This window comes from Camellia sinensis, chromosome 6 (assembly GCF_055761805.1).
Source record: "Camellia sinensis isolate YWXY chromosome 6, ASM5576180v1, whole genome shotgun sequence".
NCBI classification, from domain to species: Eukaryota; Viridiplantae; Streptophyta; class Magnoliopsida; order Ericales; family Theaceae; genus Camellia; species Camellia sinensis.
In genome coordinates this window covers 123,917,766-123,938,289 of record NC_138966.1, presented here as the reverse complement: position 1 = coordinate 123,938,289, position 20,524 = coordinate 123,917,766, and the positions used below count along the sequence as shown (strand labels likewise).

General features: G+C 42.3%; 1 long non-coding RNA gene across 1 annotated transcript in view; it reads left to right on the top strand.

Annotated features, from left to right (window-relative positions):
- The window catches only part of LOC145792126 (uncharacterized), a 76,212-nt gene extending 58,862 nt beyond the window's left edge, over window positions 1-17,350 (top strand). The window contains exons 2-3 of the long non-coding RNA XR_014331270.1: window positions 15,583-15,624; window positions 16,835-17,350. This is a non-coding gene — a long non-coding RNA (uncharacterized LOC145792126). The remainder of the gene's footprint in view (window positions 1-15,582; window positions 15,625-16,834) is intronic.
- The last annotated feature ends 3,174 nt before the right edge of the window (window positions 17,351-20,524 follow it).

The following is a 20,524-nucleotide window of genomic DNA, read 5'->3' as shown; positions in this document are numbered from 1 at the left end:
CAATCAGTTCTAAGAATTTTGAGAGTAGTATTAAACTGATTTTCAGCATAGGCTTTAAAATCTAAAAACTTATCAAAAACTTCACTCCTGTAATTTAGAGGGTAAATCCAAGTAAATCTACTGAAATCATCCACAAACGACACATAAAATTTGCAAGAAGTATTAGCAGAGTGAAATAGACCCCAAACATCACTATGAATTAAGGAAAAAGGACAATCAACTGAAGTACTAGACAGTTTGAAAGGTAATCTATGCATCTTAGACACCTGACAATCAGTTCAAGAAAGCATGTTATTTACAGAAATTTTATTGGGTAAGTGCACAGCTAAATGATGCAACTTTTGTGGTGAAGGATGCCAAGCCTTTGGTGCCAAAGCAAATCAGAAACTGAAGGAGTAGATTGATGAGCCTGTGCAACAGGATGAGATGATGACAGAGAAGATGAAGGTGAAAACTGATGGAGACCATAGACATGAGTGCCTTTATGCAGGACTTGGCTCATGTGCTTGTCCTGAATAATGAATGTGTCAGCATCAAAGATGACAACACAGTTATGATCCTTGGTCAATTGATGTACATAAAGTAAATTAGTGGAAATGAAAGGAACATGAAGAAGATTTGTAAGATGAAAACCGAAGTGAGGAGTAGGTAGAAGACCAGTACCAATGTGATAAATAGGCAAGGAGGAACTATTACTAACTTGAACTTGTTCCTGACCTTGATAAACCTGATATAGATTAAGATTAGACACATCATTAGTCAAATGATTGGTGGCTGCAAAGTTAAGATACCATGGAGGAGCAGAAGAATCTGGAAAATTGTGAGGAGAAACAGATGCATTATAGGCTCTAGGTGTAACTTCAGAGGACTGGTGATGAGGAGAAGAAGAAGAAGAAAAAGTAGGCTGAAAATTAGGATCCATTTGAAACTAGCAATCAAAAGCCAGATGTGATAATTTGCCACAGATTTGACAACCAGAACCAGATGAGTCATAGAAAGAATGTCTACCTTGACTGCGATTGTTAAATCGACCTCCTCTATAATTGGTAAATCTACCACCTCTAGTACCTCTATATTGAGAGCGACCTCTCGAACTAGATGAAAAACCACGAGGTGATCCAATATTAGAATGAGAATCAAAACTAGGATTTGAAGAAGATAAGAATGAAGATCCTTTAGTTGTTAATGCATTGTAGGCCACATGGAGATCATGTCCAGAGGAATGTTTGAGTTCATTTTCAATATGAATCGACTCTGAACATAACAGAGAACACAGATTTTCCATCGAAACTGCTTCACATCAAGTTCGAATAGAAGTTTTGAAAGAGTCATATTGTTCTGGTAAGCCATTCAAAGTCAGAAGAACTAGATCTTCATCATCAACTGGAGCAGAGGCCAAGGCCAATTGATCAGATATGATTTTGATTTGAGAAAGATAATCTTCAATTGAAGAAGATTTATTGTTGATACTTTGAAGTTTGTTTTTCAACTGGTGTATGTGTGATCTAGAAACTGAAGTAAATCACTTCTCAAAAGCGTGCCATACTTCTTCAACATGTTGAAGATGAAGAATAGATGAATAGATTGATGATGACAAAGTTGCAGTGAGACAATTGAGAAGGTGTGCATCAATTGTCTGTCATTGCTGATACTTAAGATTAGAGATTGATTTTCCATCAGAATCAATAATATCTAAAGAAGGACATGAATGTGATCCATTTACCAAGAAGACCTGTGGCTCAAAGCACATTGTGCATTTGATTCTTCTATATCAAGTAGTTGGTTGAATTGAGCTTTACAGTCACCAATGAATTGAAATTTGAAACGTGTAGGGTGAGATTGGAAGGGAGGGAAGCAGAAGCATTGTCCTCCATTGATGGATCATGAATTGCTGGCAAGAGCTTCAATGCTCTGATACCATGAAGAAAGAGTGAATTCTCATATTTGCATTACTCAACTAAATTGGTTATGTATACCTAATACATGAATGACAGATTTGTATCTGTCTGTATCTATCACGTTATATTAGTATGCTAACTAATTCAAGAATCTAACTAACAGAATTGGTGCTGTTACTCAGACATGCTTGTGAGTCAGTTGGTTTGACAGCCCATTCCTGAGGCTGCACCTGTACATTATCATTTTTAAAGACCAAATTTAATTAGTCTCTAAATATTAGTCTCTAAAACATTAATTTCTTGTAATGTAACCTCTCTATCAAAACCCTTTTGGGATGGGGATGAGAGGCGGCCCAAGGGTGGTATCTTGGGTTTGTCTTTTGGTGGGTTTGAATTAATCCTACTCCTCACTTCACTGCTTATAAATTAAACTTTGGTTTTAACATTTACAACTAACTTTCCACCTCACAACTAACATTTCCACCTCACTGCTTATAAATTACATTTATATGAATAATGGAGGTGGAAAAAATAACTGTAGCCTTAAGGTAAATGCATTTGTGTGCAGCCAAGGGCCCAAAGTTCGTTTGGGTGGTCCTGCTCTCCCGCTCTCAATTCTCAATTTGCAAATAGGGTTGGGAGCCATGGTAAATTTGTGGATTCCACTCAACAAATATGCAAATCATGCTATCAATGTGGATTTATGGCACTCCAAATGAATTCTAACATTTTCTAATGATTTCCGACTTGCTCTACCAGAGTTACAAGCACCTTAATCTTGATTAGTTTTTTTTGGTTTGGCTTGTCGCTTAGTGAGAGGGTAATTTTTGGTGAAAATTGGGCCGAGCTATGAAATGGACTTTATGGCCCCAAAGTACGAAGGACTGGGTAAAATGGGCCGAGAAGTTACTCCGGCCCAAGAGAAATAAAGTTACTTCGGTCAAAAGAGATGAAGTTACTTCGGCTCAGGAATTATAAAGCTACTTCGGTTTGGACAACTTGAGTTAGTCCGGTCTCCGAGTTAGTCCGGTCATGACGTATTCTGGATGGATCGGTCAAGACCTTGCTACTCGGTAGCCCGGTCCCAACACTTCATGGTTCATGCAAGGGAGAACCGAGATGAGGAGTAAAAGGAAGGGCCGAACTAAGGATAGTTCGGCCTACCTCGTGGCTCAGCTTAGCCAGTTTACTTCGGTCAAATGGTAGTTCGGCCGTAGTAAAAACCATCCCACTTGGTTTAAGCAGTGGGGGGGGGTGTAAAAGGATAAGCATTATCCTTTAAGAGTATGAATCCTAGGAGGACTCTGCATGGAAGAATAAAAGTCCTACTAGGATTAGGCCACTCGAAACCTATAAAAGCTCACAAGCATCACCTTGGAGGAGTTAACATAACACAACATACAATTTTGCTTCCTGAATACATTGAGCTTTGTCTATTTGTCAAGTTTTCTGACTTAGGCATCGGAGAGGTTTCCGGAACACACCCGCCGGCTAGCTCACGTTTGTATTTTCAGGTGACAAAGCGACGTCGTACGGAGAAGCGTGGACTTAGTCAACAGGATTATACGAGGAGAATTATTTCTTCCCCGTACAATTGGCGCCGTCTGTGGGAAGATACAGACAGAACAAAACCTCTTGATTAAAGCTTCTCCCCTTTACGATCAATGGCACACATTGAAGAATTGCCGCAGTCCGCCGTCGACGGGCTAACTCCAGAAGGGGGCGCAAGGCGTGAAGGATTACCCTCTGTCCCTCCCATGGCGGACTTGGAGCCCCAACGACATAACACCAGGAGGGATACAAGGGGGAGGCGAACTAACAGCCCCCGTCACTCTCGTTCGCAAAGTCCTGACAGGCAAAGGCGGAGGATTGACCCTCAAGCTCTGGAAGATCGCGTGAAAGAGCAAGATGAATTGATAAGGAAGATGGCGGCGGACATGGAGGCCTTGAAACGCCAGATGAAGAAAAAAGAAGTGGCGACAGGAGAGGGGCGCAAAAACAAGACGCCCCCTCGCCACTCAGAAAATCGTAGTAGGAATACTACACCCTCACAAGGAGAGAGTAGAAGCCTCAGGACAGGCGATACTCAATCATGGTCTTCCAAAACTCGTCACTCCAGGTCTGAGAGGACGAAGTTTGAAAGATCATACACTGAAAGAAGCACATACTGGCCCTCCCATTCGCATCAAACTAGATCTAGACAGACGGAATTACCCAGATCATCCGACTTACGAACCGTGCTCAAAGAGAAAGCACGATGCAAGGAGGATGCCAGGGCGCGGGATCCGCACAGAGTTTCTGCCTTACAGCGGTTGGCTCCTCGGACGCATGGAAGCGTCGAGGTTGGAATGCCGATACCGTGCCCAGCCTACGAACCAACGGACAAAGCATTGGCAAGACTACAGACTTCACCATTTGTTCCAGCGATCAAAAACGCGCCCCTACCATCAGGCTTCCTTCAGCCGAAATTCACCACATATGAAGGGAAGACGGACCCATACTCACACTTGAGCCACTTTCGCCAAGTCATGGCCGTTTACAGACGAAACGAGGCCTTAATGTGCATACTCTTCCCGTCTAGCCTTGGCGACCTAGGCTTGACTTGGTTCGAGAAACTTCCTGAGGGCAGCATAGCCTCTTGGGCGCAATTGGCAGAAGCCTTCGTAACAAGGTTCCGAACGAACACTAAAACCCCGGTGGAGATCGACCAGCTACTCTCCATCGACATGGGCGATAAAGAGACCCTAAGATCCTACAATAGTCGCTACTGGGAGACATTCAATCAGATTGGGGACTGCCCCACCAATCTCGCCATTGCACAGTATAAAAGAGGCCTTCCAGTTGGGAACAGACTGAGGGACTCGATCACCATGACGCCACCCCTCACTACGGAAGCCCTGATGGAAAGAGTGCATCAGCACATCAGGGTAGAAGAGGATGGCGCACGAGCAAAAGCAAAATCTAGTGCGACCGCAGTACCAGAAAAGAAGACCTCAGCGAAGGTCAATACAGTAGATCGTCAAAGCAAAAACGGGCGTGGCAGACGAGATAACGGAGAAGACCCGGATAAAAGATGGTTGAGAATCCGCACTGCCATAACCACGGTGTTCGAGAAACCGATATATCGGATTCTTAGCGAAATAAGAGATGAGCCTTTCGTCAAGTGGCCAGCCAAGCTAGGAGAAGCCCAGAAGGACTATGACGAAAGGTCGCGGTGCACCTTCCACAAAGAAAAGGGACACCGCACGGAGAATTGCACACTATTGAGACAACACCTGGAAGAGTTAGTGGCAGCGGGCCACTTGGACAAATACATTGAAGGAGGGACGCAACCAGCCCCCCAGGATCACAATAACCCCAACGGAATGCCAATCGACGCCCCACCTCAAGGCATTATCAATGTAATACATGGAGTCTTTGAACCTGAGCGTGTATGCGAGCTCAGGGGATCAATCAAGAAGGCTGAGCACTTTAGAGAGGTATTAAGTGCCCAACCTGCCATCAAGAAGGGAAAGACAGAGGCAACAAACGTCATGTCCTTTTCGGATAAGGACTTGGATCGAATATACTGTCCTCACAATGATGCTCTAGTCGTCACTCTCCGAGTCAAGGATTTTGACGTCAAGCGGATTCTGATTGACCAGGGTAGTTCATGTGAGATCATGTACTACGACACATTTAAACAACTGAAGCTACAAGACAAAGACTTGGCGCCTGCAGTCTCTCCCCTAATTGGATTCAACTCCATGCCAGAGTGGCCCGTCGGCAAAATAATTCTTCCAGTCAGAGCAGGAAGCGTAACAAAACAAGTGGAGTTCTGGGTATTGAAGGTCCCCTCCACTTACAACATCATCTTGGGCAGAACATGGCTGCACGCCATGCGTTCGGTGGCGTCATCCTACCACCAGGTAATGCGGTTCCCCAATGACACCGGAATAATTGAAGAAGTTTATGGAGATCAGATCATGTCAAAGCAATGTTTCGTCACGGTAAACGGCAGCCGCGTTGCCAAAGGATACGTTCATTCGGTGGAGGAACCTGAAAGCAATGAACTATTCGCGGACGTCGGCAAAGAGGCTGATCAAAAAGCGGTGGAGGACTTGGTGGAGGTAAAAATAGATGAGAAGAACCCAGATAAGTTCTTCTTGCTTGGCTCGTCGTTGTCCAGCACTGAGAGATTAGAGGTCTTGGAATTCTTGACCTCCAACATTGAAGTGTTTGCCTGGACGCCCTCCGACATGCCAGGTATTGATCCAAACTTCATCAGTCACCAACTCAATGTCCACCCATCCGCCAGACCAGTCATTCAGCGCACACGCAGATCGGCACTCCACCACGCCGAAATAATGGTGGAAGAAGTAGGCAACCTGCTGGAGGCAGGAGCAATTAGAGAAGTGCACTACCCAAGATGGATCTCCAACACAGTCGTAGTGCTAAAGAAAAATGGCAAATGGCGAGTCTGCGTCGACTACAAAACAGTCAACAAGGCGTGCCCAAAAGACAGCTTTCCTCTACCGCGGATAGATCAACTAGTGGACCTAACGGCGGGGCACAACCGACTTAGCTTTCTGGATGCATATAGAGGCTATCACCAAATCACCATGCATGAACCAGACCAGGAGGTCACATCTTTTACAACTCCAAGAGGATTATACTGTTACAAGGTCATGCCCTTTAGCCTGAAGAACGCAGGGGCAACATTCCAACGGATGGTCACCAAGATGTTTGAACCATTGTTAGGCAGAACAATGGAAGCTTACATTGACGACATGGTGGTCAAAAGCAAGGATGAGAATGACCATCTTAAGGACCTAGGCGAGATGTTCCAGATCCTGAAGAAGCACAAGTTGCGCCTCAATGCGTCCAAGTGTGCATTCGGAGTAGGATCTGGCAAATTCCTGGGCTTCCTCGTGACCAACCGGGGTATAGAGGCAGACCCCTCTCAAATCAAGGCAATCCAAGATCTGGAGAGACCAAACTCAGTAAAAGAAGTGCAGCATCTCACCGGCATGGCAGCTGCACTCAACCGGTTCATAAGCAGGTCGTCAGACAGACTACGACCATTTTTTCATGCCTTAAAAACCAAGTTTGAGTGGGATGAAAAATGCGACCAAGCTCTGGAAAGCTTGAAGGAGTATATGTCTTCCCCACCACTGCTCGTTACCCCAGTACCTGGTGAAGAACTCTTCTTGTATCTGGCAGTCTCTCAGCACGCAGTTAGCGCAGTGTTGGTTCGTGCACAAGGAATTCAACACTTGCCCATCTATTATGTCAGCAAGACATTGCTGGGAGCCGAAACAAGGTATTTGCCACTGGAAAAACTGGCATTAGCCTTGATGATGGCCTCCAGGAAATTGGCACACTACTTTCACGCCCACACCATAGTCGTCCTCACAGCTTTCCCACTAAAAGCTTTGTTTGAGAGGGCGAACTTTTCTGGGCGAATTTTGAAGTGGGCAGTAGAGTTGGGACAATTCGACATCAAGTTCCAACCCAGGACCGCAATAAAAGCCTAATCTTTGGCAGACTTCGTCGCAGAGTTTACTCCTGGAAGTCATCATATCTGCCCAATCGACCTAACTGACACAACCGAACTAGGGACGGAAGTTGACGCCGGAATAGCGCAACCCCTAGTAGAAGGTACTCAGTCAAACTCCAAGGCAGACTAGACTAAGGATAACAAGGAAGAAACAAACCAAGGCTCACCAACAGTACAATCAGATGGCGAGGGGCAAACAACAAGCATGGACCTTGAAGAAAACACCATTCTTGACCCCACGACATCATCTGACCCCACGACATCATCTGACCCCTCCACGTGCTGGAAGTTGTTCGTTGGAGAGATGTGGAAGCTCTTTGTGGATGGAGCATCCAACCGGCATGGTGCAGGGCTTGGCATAGTCCTCATCTCCCCAGACGGCCTGGTTGTTAAGCAAGCAGTCAACCTTGGCTTCCCAGCATCAAACAACGAAGCAGAGTATGAAACGCTTCTCGCAGGACTCAAATCAGCATACTACATGAAGGCCACCGAACTAATGGTTTACAGCGACTCACAGCTGGTGGTAAATCAAATTTCTGGCGACTATGAAGCAAAGGATGATAGGATGGCCAAGTATCAAGAGTTGGTCAGAACAGAAATCAAGAAATTTGAAGTAGTAAGGATAGAGCAAATCGGCAGGGAGGAAAACGGCAGAGCAGACGAACTAGCAGGCTTCGCCTCAATGGCAGATTCCTCCATACCTCATCCACTACTAATTGACTACCTACCTAGACCAAGCATAGAAGACCCCGAAGCAGAAGAGGTATGTTGCACAGAACTAGGCCCCTCTTGGATGGATCCCATCATCCTGTTCTCAAAAGACGGCATCCTACCAGAAGAGAAAAAAGAAACCAACAGAATAAGAGCGAAATCGCAGCGATTTTGGCTCTCCCCATCCTTAGCATTATACAAGAAGTCATTCTCAGGACCCTACCTAAAGTGCGTACATCCTAGCAAAGTAGAAGCTTTCTTGTACGAGATACATGAAGGGGTGTGTGGAAGCCATCAAGGCGGAAGATCGCTAGCTTACAGGGCCATTTCACAAGGTTACTGGTGGCCATACATGCAAGCAGACTTAGAGAAATATGTAAAGAAGTGTGAGAAATGCCAAAAATTCGCACACCAAATTCATCAACCAGCAAGAGAACTCCTACCATTGACCAGCCCATGGCCTTTCGCAATGTGGGGCTTGGACATAGTAGGACCGCTTCCAACAGCACCTGGCAACAGGAAGTTCTTTATCGCAGCAACAGACTACTTCACAAAGTGGGTGGAAGCAGAAGCATTAGCATCAATCAAAGAAAAAGATGTGAAGAAGTTCGTTTGGCAGAATATCATCACTCGGTTTGGCATACCAAAAGCCCTAATCTCAGACAATGGCACTCAGTTCGACGGCAGAATCTTCAGAAGCTTTTGTGAAGAATACAAGATAGAGTTCTACAATTCTACACCGGCATATCCTCAAGCAAATGGCCAAGCAGAAGCATCAAATAAAGTCGTCTTGGATGGACTTAAGAAAAGACTAGAGAAGGCAAAAGGCAAGTGGGCGGACGAACTTCCTCATGTTTTATGGGCTTACCGCACCACACCTCGACGATCAACAGGAGAAACACCATTCTCCATAGCATATGGAATAGAAGCAGTAATCCCACTGGAAGTTGGCCTCCCCACAATTCGAAGTGAAAATTTTGATCCAGACTTAAATGAAGAAGCCATTGCATTGGAACTCGACCTTGCGAAAGAAAGAAGAGAAAGGGCACTGGTTCACATTGCTTCATACCAACAAGAGTTAATTAGAAAATACAACAAAAAGGTGCATCCAAGACAATTCAAGATCGGCGATTGGGTGCTGCGCAAAGTAATGGGAAACACCTTGGTACCAGGAGATGGCAAGTTAGGGCCAAACTGGGAAGGTCCTTACAAAGTGGTTGGATTAGCAGGCAAAGGGGCATACCACCTAGAAGACAAGGACGGCAAAGCAATCCCTAGGCCATGGAACACGGCTAATCTCAAGTTGTTTTATTTTTAGCTTTTTTTTCTTTCAAACATGTAATTTCTTCTTTTTTCTCAATAAGACAACCAATTCTTTTTCAGCATGAGTTGATCTTTGTAAAAGTCAGTTTTAGTAAAGATAGGAATATTGCAAACCTTTTGTTCTAAGTTAGCTGAAAAAAACTAACTTAGAGGTTGGCTGGAATAAACCAACTCCTGTACACTTCAGCCGAAGTATGAGTATGGCCGAAGTGGTTGGCTGGAATAAACCAACACCATTCCTAAGCCCAGGATAAGGATCCAGGCTGCAGGACGTTTGGTCGGAATAACCAAACAATGTTCTAAGTTAACTGGAAAAAACTAACTTAGAGGTTGGCTGGAATAAACCAACTCTTAGTACTCTTCAGCCAAAGTAAGGGTATGGCTGAAGAGTGGTTGGCTGGAATAAACCAACTCTTAGTACTCTTCAGCCGAAGTATGAGTATGGCTGAAGAGTGGTTGGCTGGAATAAACCAACTCTTAGTACTCTTCAGCCGAAGTAAGGGTATGGCTGAAGAGTGGTTGGCTGGAATAAACCAACTCTTTGTACTCTTCAGCCGAAATAAGGGTACGGCTGAAGAGTGGTTGGCTGGAATAAACCAACTCTTTGTACTCTTCAGCCGAAATAAGGGTATGGCTGAAGAGTGGTTGGCTGGAATAAACCAACTCTTTGTACTCCTCAGCCGAAGTATGAGTACGGCTGAAGAGTGGGTGGCTGGAATAAACCAACTCTTAGTACTCTTCAGCCGAAGTAAGGGTATGGCTGAAGAGTGGTTCGCTGAAATGAACCAACTCTTTGTACTCCTCAGCCGAAGTATGAGTACGGCTGAAGAGTGGTTGGCTGGAATAAACTAACTCTTGGTACTCTTCAGCCGAAGTATGGGTATGGCTAAAGAGTGGTTGGCTACAAAACCAACTCATCGTACTCCTCAGCCGAAGTAATTATGTCGGCTAAGGAGTGGTTGGCTGATAAGCATAGTTTAACCATTTAAAACCGGAATAGCAGTTGGAACAATAGAAGACATTACAAGTGCAAGCACACATCAAAACCGGAATAAAAGTTCAAACAAAATTTTCATTCATTGAAAAGCAAGTTCAGAGGGGCATAGCCCGGTTACAAAGACAAAAGGTAACAAAAAAGAGAAAAAATCAAGAAAAAAGATCTTCAATTTCGGCGTCAAAAGCAGCATCGGCATCAACATGAAGACCGGTTTCAGGCGGAAGGACGTTTTCAGTCGCAAGAGTGGTTTTGGTCGGAACTACGGTTTCACCTGGTGGTTCAATAGTTAGATCTTCCACCATGGGCTCCGACCGAACTGCCTGATCTACATGCACAACCGGAGTATCTTCAGGGGCAGAGTCTTCATCAGAGTCTGAGCCCTCAAGAAACTGCTGTTGCATGGCATTTGCATATTCCATGAGAGAGTTCGGTATAAAGTAGGCTGGAGGGTTGAAAACCTCGGTCTGCGGATCATGATCGAGCTTCTCAACGGCTCCCCTCCAGCCGCACTTAAAGAACAGCTCCTTGGCGGCCTCACACTGTTTGACATATACATCTTCTGCCTTCTTGAAGCCTCTCTTTTCGGCCTCTTTTGCGCTCTCCTTCGCCTGGGATATTTCGGCATCTTTCCTCTTTTCAAGCTTTACCAGCTCGTGCAGGTATTTGTCCTTCAGAGCAATGACAGCCTTCTGTTTTTCAGCTTCGGCCGAACTAACCAGCCCGGTCAGTCTGCCGATCTCACCTTGTAACTCGGCCATTTGCTTTCTGGCCTCCTCTAGCTCGGTCGCTTTTGCTTCAGCTTCTACCGCGGCTTGCCTCGTTATTTTTCTAAGCTCCAGCACTTTCCTGTGAGTGATTTGGTTTTTCTGAATGGCCTGACAAAGCAAAGATTTCCCTTTAGCCGAAGTAAAAGTTGAAAAAGAAAAGTAGACAGAGAGGCGACCGAAGTCACTTACCAGAATCATGGATTTTGTCGTTGACCGGATGGCCTTCAGTTCGGTGTTCAGTTGTTTTTGGTGGTGCTCCATGTCTTTGGGGAGGCACACACCCTTGGCCAGATTGAAGGCCAACTGATGGTCTTTTTCAGCAACAATTGAGTCCGAGGCTTGGATGTCTCGGTTGTTGAAAGTAAGTTTCGGTGCCCAGCAACCGGTCGTTCGGTCAGAGGGCTCCGGTTGGGGGCTCGGTGGTAAGCTCAGTGGAAGAGCAGGTTCTTCTTCATCAACCAAAGTTTGTTCGGTTTCGACAGTCCAAGCTCGCTTGGTTCGGCGGGAAGAGGACGGCTGTTGAGAGGGGAGGGCCACAACAACAGGCTGCGATTGGCTGGGTGGCGTTACTTCGGGCCTGGTTGTCTCGGTTAAAAGGGCCCTGACTCTATTCTTTTTTGCCATCTCTTCTTCAGCTGTAAGCGGGACTAGTCTAATCTCGGGCAAGGATGGGTCCGGTTCTGGGGCGTCTTCAAGAAGGAAGTCAGTTACTCTGGCTTTCCGGCGACCACTGTATCGGTAGGTTGGCTCGAATTACAGCAATTTGGCCCAGCTACGTTCAGGATATCGTAGTGCGGCTCGCAAAGTTGCAAGGTTTGGATAACTGTATAAAGAGTGAAGGTGGGCAAAATCTACGAGAAAAGACAACTGTTAGTCCGGCTGAAACATTAAAAAGCCGAAATAAGAAATGCAAGGAAGAAGACCGAAGTTAAATTACCAGGCTCTCCTTTTTTCCAATTTATAGGTCGGCCAGGAATTTGGGCTTGAAAATCCTCAAAGTTCCTAGAGACCCAGAAAAAATCGTCGTCGTTTAAGTCTTTGTCCGGTGTATATTTTATTATCTTCTCTCGGCGGCGACGTATTCTAAGGTAATAAACCCATCCATCCTCTTTTGAGCCAATGGAATATTGATGGAAGATTTCGGCCAGGCCAAGGTTTAGTCCGGCTTGACGGTTCAGTTCGGCTATTCCCATAATGATGCAGTAAGAGTTAGTAGATAGTTGGGTTGGGCATAGTCTGGTTTGCCTAAGGAACTCGCAAATCAATGGCTGGACTAGAAATCGTAGTCCAGTTTCTATAATGGATAAAAGAGTGAAGGGGACGAAGCCTTCATTGTCCCAGGGAATGACGTCTTTTTCGGCCAGGACCAGATGGACGTCATCAGGTATTTGGTAGTCTTTCCTGAATTCAGCTAGGCCGCCCGGAGTATTTACTAGGTATCTATACTTCCCCATCTATCGTATAATTTAAGAATAAGTTATATCGGTGCAAAAATTGTGCTTAGTAGCTCGGTTGAGCGCACGCAGGAGTGCCTGGGCAACCTAAGTCTGCAAAGTAGAAAACACAGGGGTTAAGCACAGATCATTGGACCGTGCTACAAATTAAAAGCGAGGTAAAAAGTCCTACTTCGGCTTTATGGACGGATTTTATCTCGGTTCAGCAAAATGCTTGGTAGCTCGGTTTGAGCGAAGTCCTTATTAGCCCAATCTTGGCAGACATCTCGGCATACTGGCTTTGGAAACAATTTTGTTAGACCGGTTCATCGTCTAGGGGCAGCTTTCTGAGTTCGGTCTAAAAAACTAGGAAAGCTAGCTCAGCCCCGAAGGCCTAAATCGGTTGAACTAGGAGTTTTGTTATTTCGGTTGAGCCTCTAGGGGCAGCTTTCTGAGTTTGGTTTAGAAACTAGGAAAGCTGGCTTAGCCCCAAAGGCTTAGCTCGGTTGAAGACCGAGGTTCCTTATTTAATAAAGTCAAACTTCATTCGGTGGGCTTATCTCGGTTAGAGTTATTCAGGAGTTGATAACCTGCTGAAACTACTGATTTCTGGAGTTCTAGTTCGGTTATTATCTAAAGTGATCTACCTATATAGGACAAACAGTATCCTAGTTCGGTTGCTACATGATTTTGGATCCAAGACTAGTTTTCTACAGAATAGTTCATACACGCATGAGTTCTACTAATTTTTTCATGAAAGTACAGAAATGTAGCAGAAATGGAAGAAAATGTTTTGCAAAAATATAGTAAACAACACGCATAGAACAAATGCAAAACAAACAGAACAGGGAAGATGGATCTGCTTACCAGATTGAAGAAGGGGGAGCTGGAGACGAAAACAGTGGCAGCAAATGAAGAACACAAGCTTGGTAGTTGGAAAAGCAGAGGCACGAAGAGAGAAGATGAATAAGATAGGTGAATGATCCAAAGATGAAAGGGCTGTTTTGTGAAAAGGGAAAGAGGGAAAAAAAGCGGGAACTGTTCAAAATTTTCGTAGTACGAGGGCGGCATGACAGCTGCTCACAGCCTATCAGAGCCTGCCACGTGTCATTGGAAAGTGAAGCGTTACAGTCAGTGATTGAAGAGACGTTTTGACCGAACTTGTAGAGCCGGAGTAAAATAAGCTCGGCTGGAGAGGCTAAGCGATTTTTTATCCCGGCTGGAAAGGCTTAAAAACGTTAGCTCGGCTGGTCACTAGGTAATCCCAATCATGCTGTGCAAATGGAATTAAGGGGCAATTGAGAGGGTAATTTTTTGTGAAAATTGGGCCGAGCTATGAAATGGACTTTATGGCCCCAAAGTACGAAGGACTGGGTAAAATGGGCCGAGAAGTTACTCCGGCCCAAGAGAAATAAAGTTACTTCGGTCAAAAGAGATGAAGTTACTTCGGCTCAGGAATTGTAAAGCTACTTCGGTTTGGACAACTTGAGTTAGTCCGGTCTCCGAGTTAGTCCGGTCATGACGTATTCTGGATGGATCGGTCAAGACCTTGCTACTCGGTAGCCCGGTCCCAACACTTCATGGTTCATGCAAGGGAGAACCGAGATGAGGAGTAAAAGGAAGGGCCGAACTAAGGATAGTTCGGCCTACCTCATGGCTCAGCTTAGCCAGTTTACTTCGGTCAAATGGTAGTTCGGCCGTAGTAAAAACCATCCCACTTGGTTTAAGCAGTGGGGGGGGGGGGTGTAAAAGGATAAGCATTATCCTTTAGGAGTATGAATCCTAGGAGGACTCTGCATGGAAGAATAAAAGTCCTACTAAGATTAGGCCACTCGAAACCAATAAAAGCTCACAAGCATCACCTTGGAGGAGATAACATAACACAACATACAATTTTGCTTCCTGAATACATTGAGCTTTGTCTATTTGTCAAGTTTCTGACTTAGGCATCGGAGAGGTTTCCGGCACACACCCGCCGGCTAGCTCAAGTTTGTATTTTCAGGTGACAAAGCGACGTCGTACGGAGAAGCGTGGACTTAGTCAACAGGATTATACGAGGAGAATTATTTCTTCCCCGTACACTTAGTAAATTGGAACCTCCATTGAGTTAAATATCAAAGAGCACCATCACTTGGTGGATCTCTCTCTTTTTCTCTCTCGCTTATTTTGTTAGGGGAGTCATATGTTTCTTAATGTATAAATTAAGTAGAGAGATATTTCTGCATAAATATATGTATATGTGTTTGCCTTCTTATATATATGTGAAATGCTAACTTTCTTTCAGTAGGTGATATTAGCAACATCCTTATAAATGCCTCGAGTTAGAATCTAGTCATATGGCCAAATATCTGTATAGAACATCAAATATGACACATTTGTCATTTGGATACAGTTCAAACATTCATGAATTTGAAGGGAACCTCAAATTGTATATCTAGTTTGGTGATGTAGAGTGCTTCATGGCTTGGATGGTGCTATTGTTTTCTTACTTGTCAGTTTTCTTGTTAGTTAAGTGAAAAAATTATTAAGTTTGCAATTTTATTGCATGGTTGAGCTAATATTACCAATTTTGAGCAAATAGTGTACACCTCTTGCCTCTTTTGTCGCTATGTTTACCACATGTTTACATGTTTTGAATATACATAAATATATGTATATATGCACGCACACACGTATATATATATATAGAGAGAGAGAGAGAGAGAGGGAGAGACTAAAGGTAGGTCTTTCTGTTCCATTCCGTCATTTGGATTATGTTTTTCATGTAGCATTCAAACCGAATGACTATGTAATTAGATTGATACTTTCACATATTATTGGTATGTTTAGAACAAAGCAAGTCTTTTTTTTTTGTCATTCCATTTACACAAGTAGAATTGCCAGTAATTTAACTCATTGAAAACTTTTGTCACAGGAAATTGATTGTTGTTGCAAGAGAATTGAACGAGAAAGAGAGGTTAAGTTACTTTCAATGATTTTGTTTCCTTTGAATATCTCTAGTTCTTTTAGTAATTGTAACCACTTCATACCAAATGATATAACTCAAGAAAATTTATGTATTAGTTATGTCCTTGTGCATCAGTTTTTGTATTCTAAATGTTTAATGTCTTTGGGATTTTTTTACCTACTATTTGTGGTTTTCTGGTTATTAGATTCTTTACGAATAAACAATAGATAATGGTTCTCTTTGTAGTTGTTACATGGCATTTATCCTGATCGTGAGAGTTAGTTGCAACTTTGTAGCATCTGACAAAATGGAGAAGCCCATTTGGAAAATGAAGCCCTAATCCTACGACAACACTTCCCTACCCGCCCGCCTTTCAACTTACAGCATCCCTTCTTTGTTCCAATTAGTAATAAATATTTGTATCTTTCCCAACTGCATTTCACATTCAGAAAATAGCATGCATGTTTATCATATGCCTTTGAGCATTTATACGTAGACTTTTGTCCCGTTTTCTTGTTTAGTGCATTATAAGATGTAGCTTAAGCATGAAGATTCACAACTTCCCATGCAATACTATTGTGATTTATATGTAATTGTTGCTTCCTTTGACTGAATGGTTCTATATGGAAGGTTCACAACTTTCCATGATTAGTCACCTTCAATGAACTTGTTTTCTAATAAAGCATTTAGATGTTTGCTTTAGTGTGTCTACATTAATTTTGAGACTAGCCACTCTCGTAATTGAGCAAGCATAACATGTACTAGCTGCATAACATGTACTAGCTTATCTGAATTACTACGCTCAGTAATCTTGTGATTAGGAGGAGCCTTTCAGAATAATAAAGTACCAAGTATGTCTCACATTGTTAATTCTTAAGAACATTTATTTTCAACATTAATTCTATGGATTTATCATGCAAAAAATAAGACACAAGAAAATATGATGATGAATACACTTGTCATTTTATTGTTGCTCAAAAAATACACTTGTCATTTTATTAATTAAATGATAAGATTGGTTATAAAATCGTCCAAAATACATTTCTCTAATTGGCATTTTGGGTGCAACACTAATACTTGGTCCCTATTGGCTCGGTTGGAGGGGCCCTCAACAGTGTAGGTATGATGGTCACTATGTGTGGGTGGCCGCCATGAGCCAAATTATGGGCAAAGTTTTCGGGGCTTATAGACAATTCGCTGATTTAACTTTCTCGCTCAGGTTACAAGTGGCCACACACAGACCAGAGAAATCAAGAAAGTGAAGGTTAACCAAGTGAGCTTTGTGCGGAGCCAAAATCTACACACAGCCTTCACCATTTGATCTTATGGAATATGATCTTGAACATCCATAGCTTTTCCCAATAACGACGAACAAATGTAAGAAGTGCTTCTCCACTTTTCATGGTTTAACGAATGAGGTGGAGAGTAGTGAACCTGTTTTTAACATAAAAGAACGTCGGCATACAATTTCCTGACTAAGTCCTGCTAAGAGTTGAGCATCCTGGAGAAGGTAGGTATATCAACCATAAGCTTTGTCAATAAAGGATTTGGAGTACTCCATCAATAGGAGTTTGTGATTGGAGCCATGAACACCATGTAAATCAATTAAACAAGCTAAATGTTCAACAAATTTGGGAACAGTGTACCCATTTGATAGGGCACGCTTGCTATCTCAAGTGGATATGGTGGGTGGAGATCAAGATCTGGAATATAAAACTTGTCTTCAGATTCCTAATATGCACGTTCATGTTTGTAAATGTATACAAACATGACTACCTCAAACACTAAATCCAATTCAACGCTAGATTTTTTTGAGTTCACTCTAATGCAAAAGTTATGCAATCACTTGACCTCCAAAAGTTTAATACCCTTACGAAGAACTCTCTTACTTATAAACCTAGGACAAATTTGGATAATAGCTAAAAAGTTATTGAAATAGTCAAAAAGTCAAAGAACTACATAAAAAAGGCGAAGATTTCCTTTCCTCTGAACTTTTTACACATTTTTTTCGTAAAAAGTTAAAAAATCATCCTAAATATATTAAGTTTTTTCACCTCATATTTTACCCAAAAAATTAAAAAGTTACTAAAATAACCTATTTTCAAAACAACCTCTAGTACGTGTGGTATGGGAGGATTACATGTGCCTTAGGGACTAGTTAGGACAAAGCCCCAAAGACCCCCATTACAAAAAAAAAAAATAATAATAATAATAGTAGAAATACAAAAAAGTAATGCTCTTTGGTTTTGTTTTTAAAATTTGTTTATTGAATTTTTTTAAAAAAAATTAAAAATTAATATGTTGAAAAAAATGAAAAACACTAATTTTCATATGATTTTTTGAAAATCTCTTTTTAGTGTTTGTTTTCATCAAACTAGTTTATATGTTTAAAATAATAATAAAAAAAAACAGCGTTGAATTAGTACACATTAATGTGTGTTTGGAAGGAAAAATATTGGGTACAGACCTAACCTTTGGCATAGTGCACAAAGTGGTTGCCTTGTGATTTGAATCCATAACCTCATGGTTATTAGGCTAAGATTTTACCATTGAACCAATGGTCACTCCTAAACAAAGTATAAACGTTGAAAATCAATAAATAAATCTTGAAAATCAAACCAAACAAAATATAAATGTTAACAAGACTAGAAGTTTATACTTTTTCACAGTTGTAAGGCCACGTTGTTTGGCGAATTAGTTTGGATGGGATTACTAGTACGGTGGGTTTGAATAAGGAGATTAGTAATGTGGTGATATTAAGTTGGAGATGGAGGATAAAGAGTATTTGTTTGTATTTGAGAAGTAGGTTAAAAACTAACTAATTAGCTTTTTTTTTTTTTAAAACATGCAAAAAAGTAGAGAGATGTGACCCAAAAGAATTAAAAAGCTACTTTTAACTATGTTTCCAAATCAAGTATGGGATTAATATAAGAAATTACATAAATGCCTCCATACTAACAAAGAGTAATTACAATTTATATATAATAAAAAAATGAAAATGGGGAGACAACCCACATGGGTGTGTCTTGCCCCTTACATAAATGCCCCAAAACCCTTTTTCTTTTTCTTTTTTCATTTCTTGCTGAAAATGGTTTGACAATGTTGAAGAGGAAGGGCAAAACAATAATAGCACCATCAATCCTTGGACTAAAATCTGAATCCCATACTGTCATTGAAGCATGAGGCGATTGAGGTGGTGAGCACAGTTCTCAAACTTGCTCACAGTCATTGAAGCCTTCATGTTACAGAAATTGTGTTTGTGAAATCCACACTTTGTGAAACTCCTGCTTTTTTTTATTGTTGTTTAAAAATTCTCAATGTTGCTAGAAACTAGAGAGTTGTGTTAGGATTAAGACACACTCAGAAATCAATCACACAAATAACATGAGATTTACATGATTCGGCAGTAGCCTATGTCCACGGGAGAGACATCCACTATAGAATTTCCCGAAGGGAGTTTACAACACTCACACCTCACTCTCTCTATATAGCACTCTCACTCACAGATTACATACACTCTGTGTTTTCTTATACTCAGACCCTCCTTTTCACTTTAATTTATGCGCAACTAAGGGAATACAAAGTCAAGAAAAAAAGTTATTGGGCTGCCAACTACCAACTGCCAACTTCCCTCTTTCCTCCTACTTCTTGACTTGGAGCCAATTCTTATTAACTCATTAATTCCAGAGAGATCCGTACGATCAGATTTTTGAATCAGAGTTTCTGTAAATAGTAAAGAAGACGATGAAGGAATTCACATCAACTTCAGGATCCATGATTAAGTTGAATCCTTCCAATTATGTAATCTAGAAGCCGCGGATGGAAGACATCCTATATTATAAAGACCTATTTCACCCTATTGCTCTAAAAGGGGTTACATTAGAAGAAGTAAAGGATGAAGACTGGATAAAGATGAACCGGAAGACTGTCGGTTATATCAGGCAATGGATAGACCACAGTGTGTTCCACCATATCGCCCAGGAGACAGATGCATATGTCGTTTAGACAATGTTAGAATGAATGTACCAGTCAAAGATCACCTGAAACAAAGCCTTGGTGATGAGAAGGCTTGTAAATCTGAAGTTGAAGAATGGTGTGTCTGTCGCCAAGCACACCAGTGAATTCAAGAATCTGGTGAATCAACTTGCAACTATCAAGATGCCCTTGGATGATGAAATGCAAGTCGTTCTACTGCTTAGTTCTTTACCGGACAGCTGGGAGACGTTGGTGGTTTCTCTCAATAACTCTACACCAAAGGGGAAGCTGACCATGAGCATGGTCACAGACGCCATGTACAATGAAGAGACAAGGAGGAAAGACATGGGAGGTAATCAGTCCCATGCTCTTGTCCCAGAAGATGGAGGCAGGGATAGAGGTAGATGAAAAGGCAGAGGAAGAAGTAAGAGTAGAGGCAGATGGAACAACAGGAGTAAATCCAAAGACAGCAAAAGTCAAGAAAAAAAAGTTATTGGGCTGCCAACTGCTAACTGCCATCTTCCCTCTTCCCTCATATTTCTTGACTTGGAACCAACTCTCATTAACTCCTCCATGTGGGCTGGAGCTAACAATTCTCCCCTTCCACGCCCATATGGATAACTGACTTTTCACTTGAAGTCCATCCCAATCAAATTCTTGCAAACTTCTGGTTTGTCTCTGGTAACAACCTTGGTCATCATGTCAGAAGGATTTTTGTCCGTGTGAATCTTCACCAGCTTCATCAATTGCTTTTCTATCACTTCTCGTATCCAATGATACCAAACATCAATATGCTTTGTACGTGAATGGTACATGGAATTCTTACTTAGATCAATTGCACTCTGACTATCACAATGTACCTTGTACTCTTCCTGTTTTAGACCTAATTCTTGGAGAAACCGCTTTAACCACAACATTTCCTTTCCAGTATCTG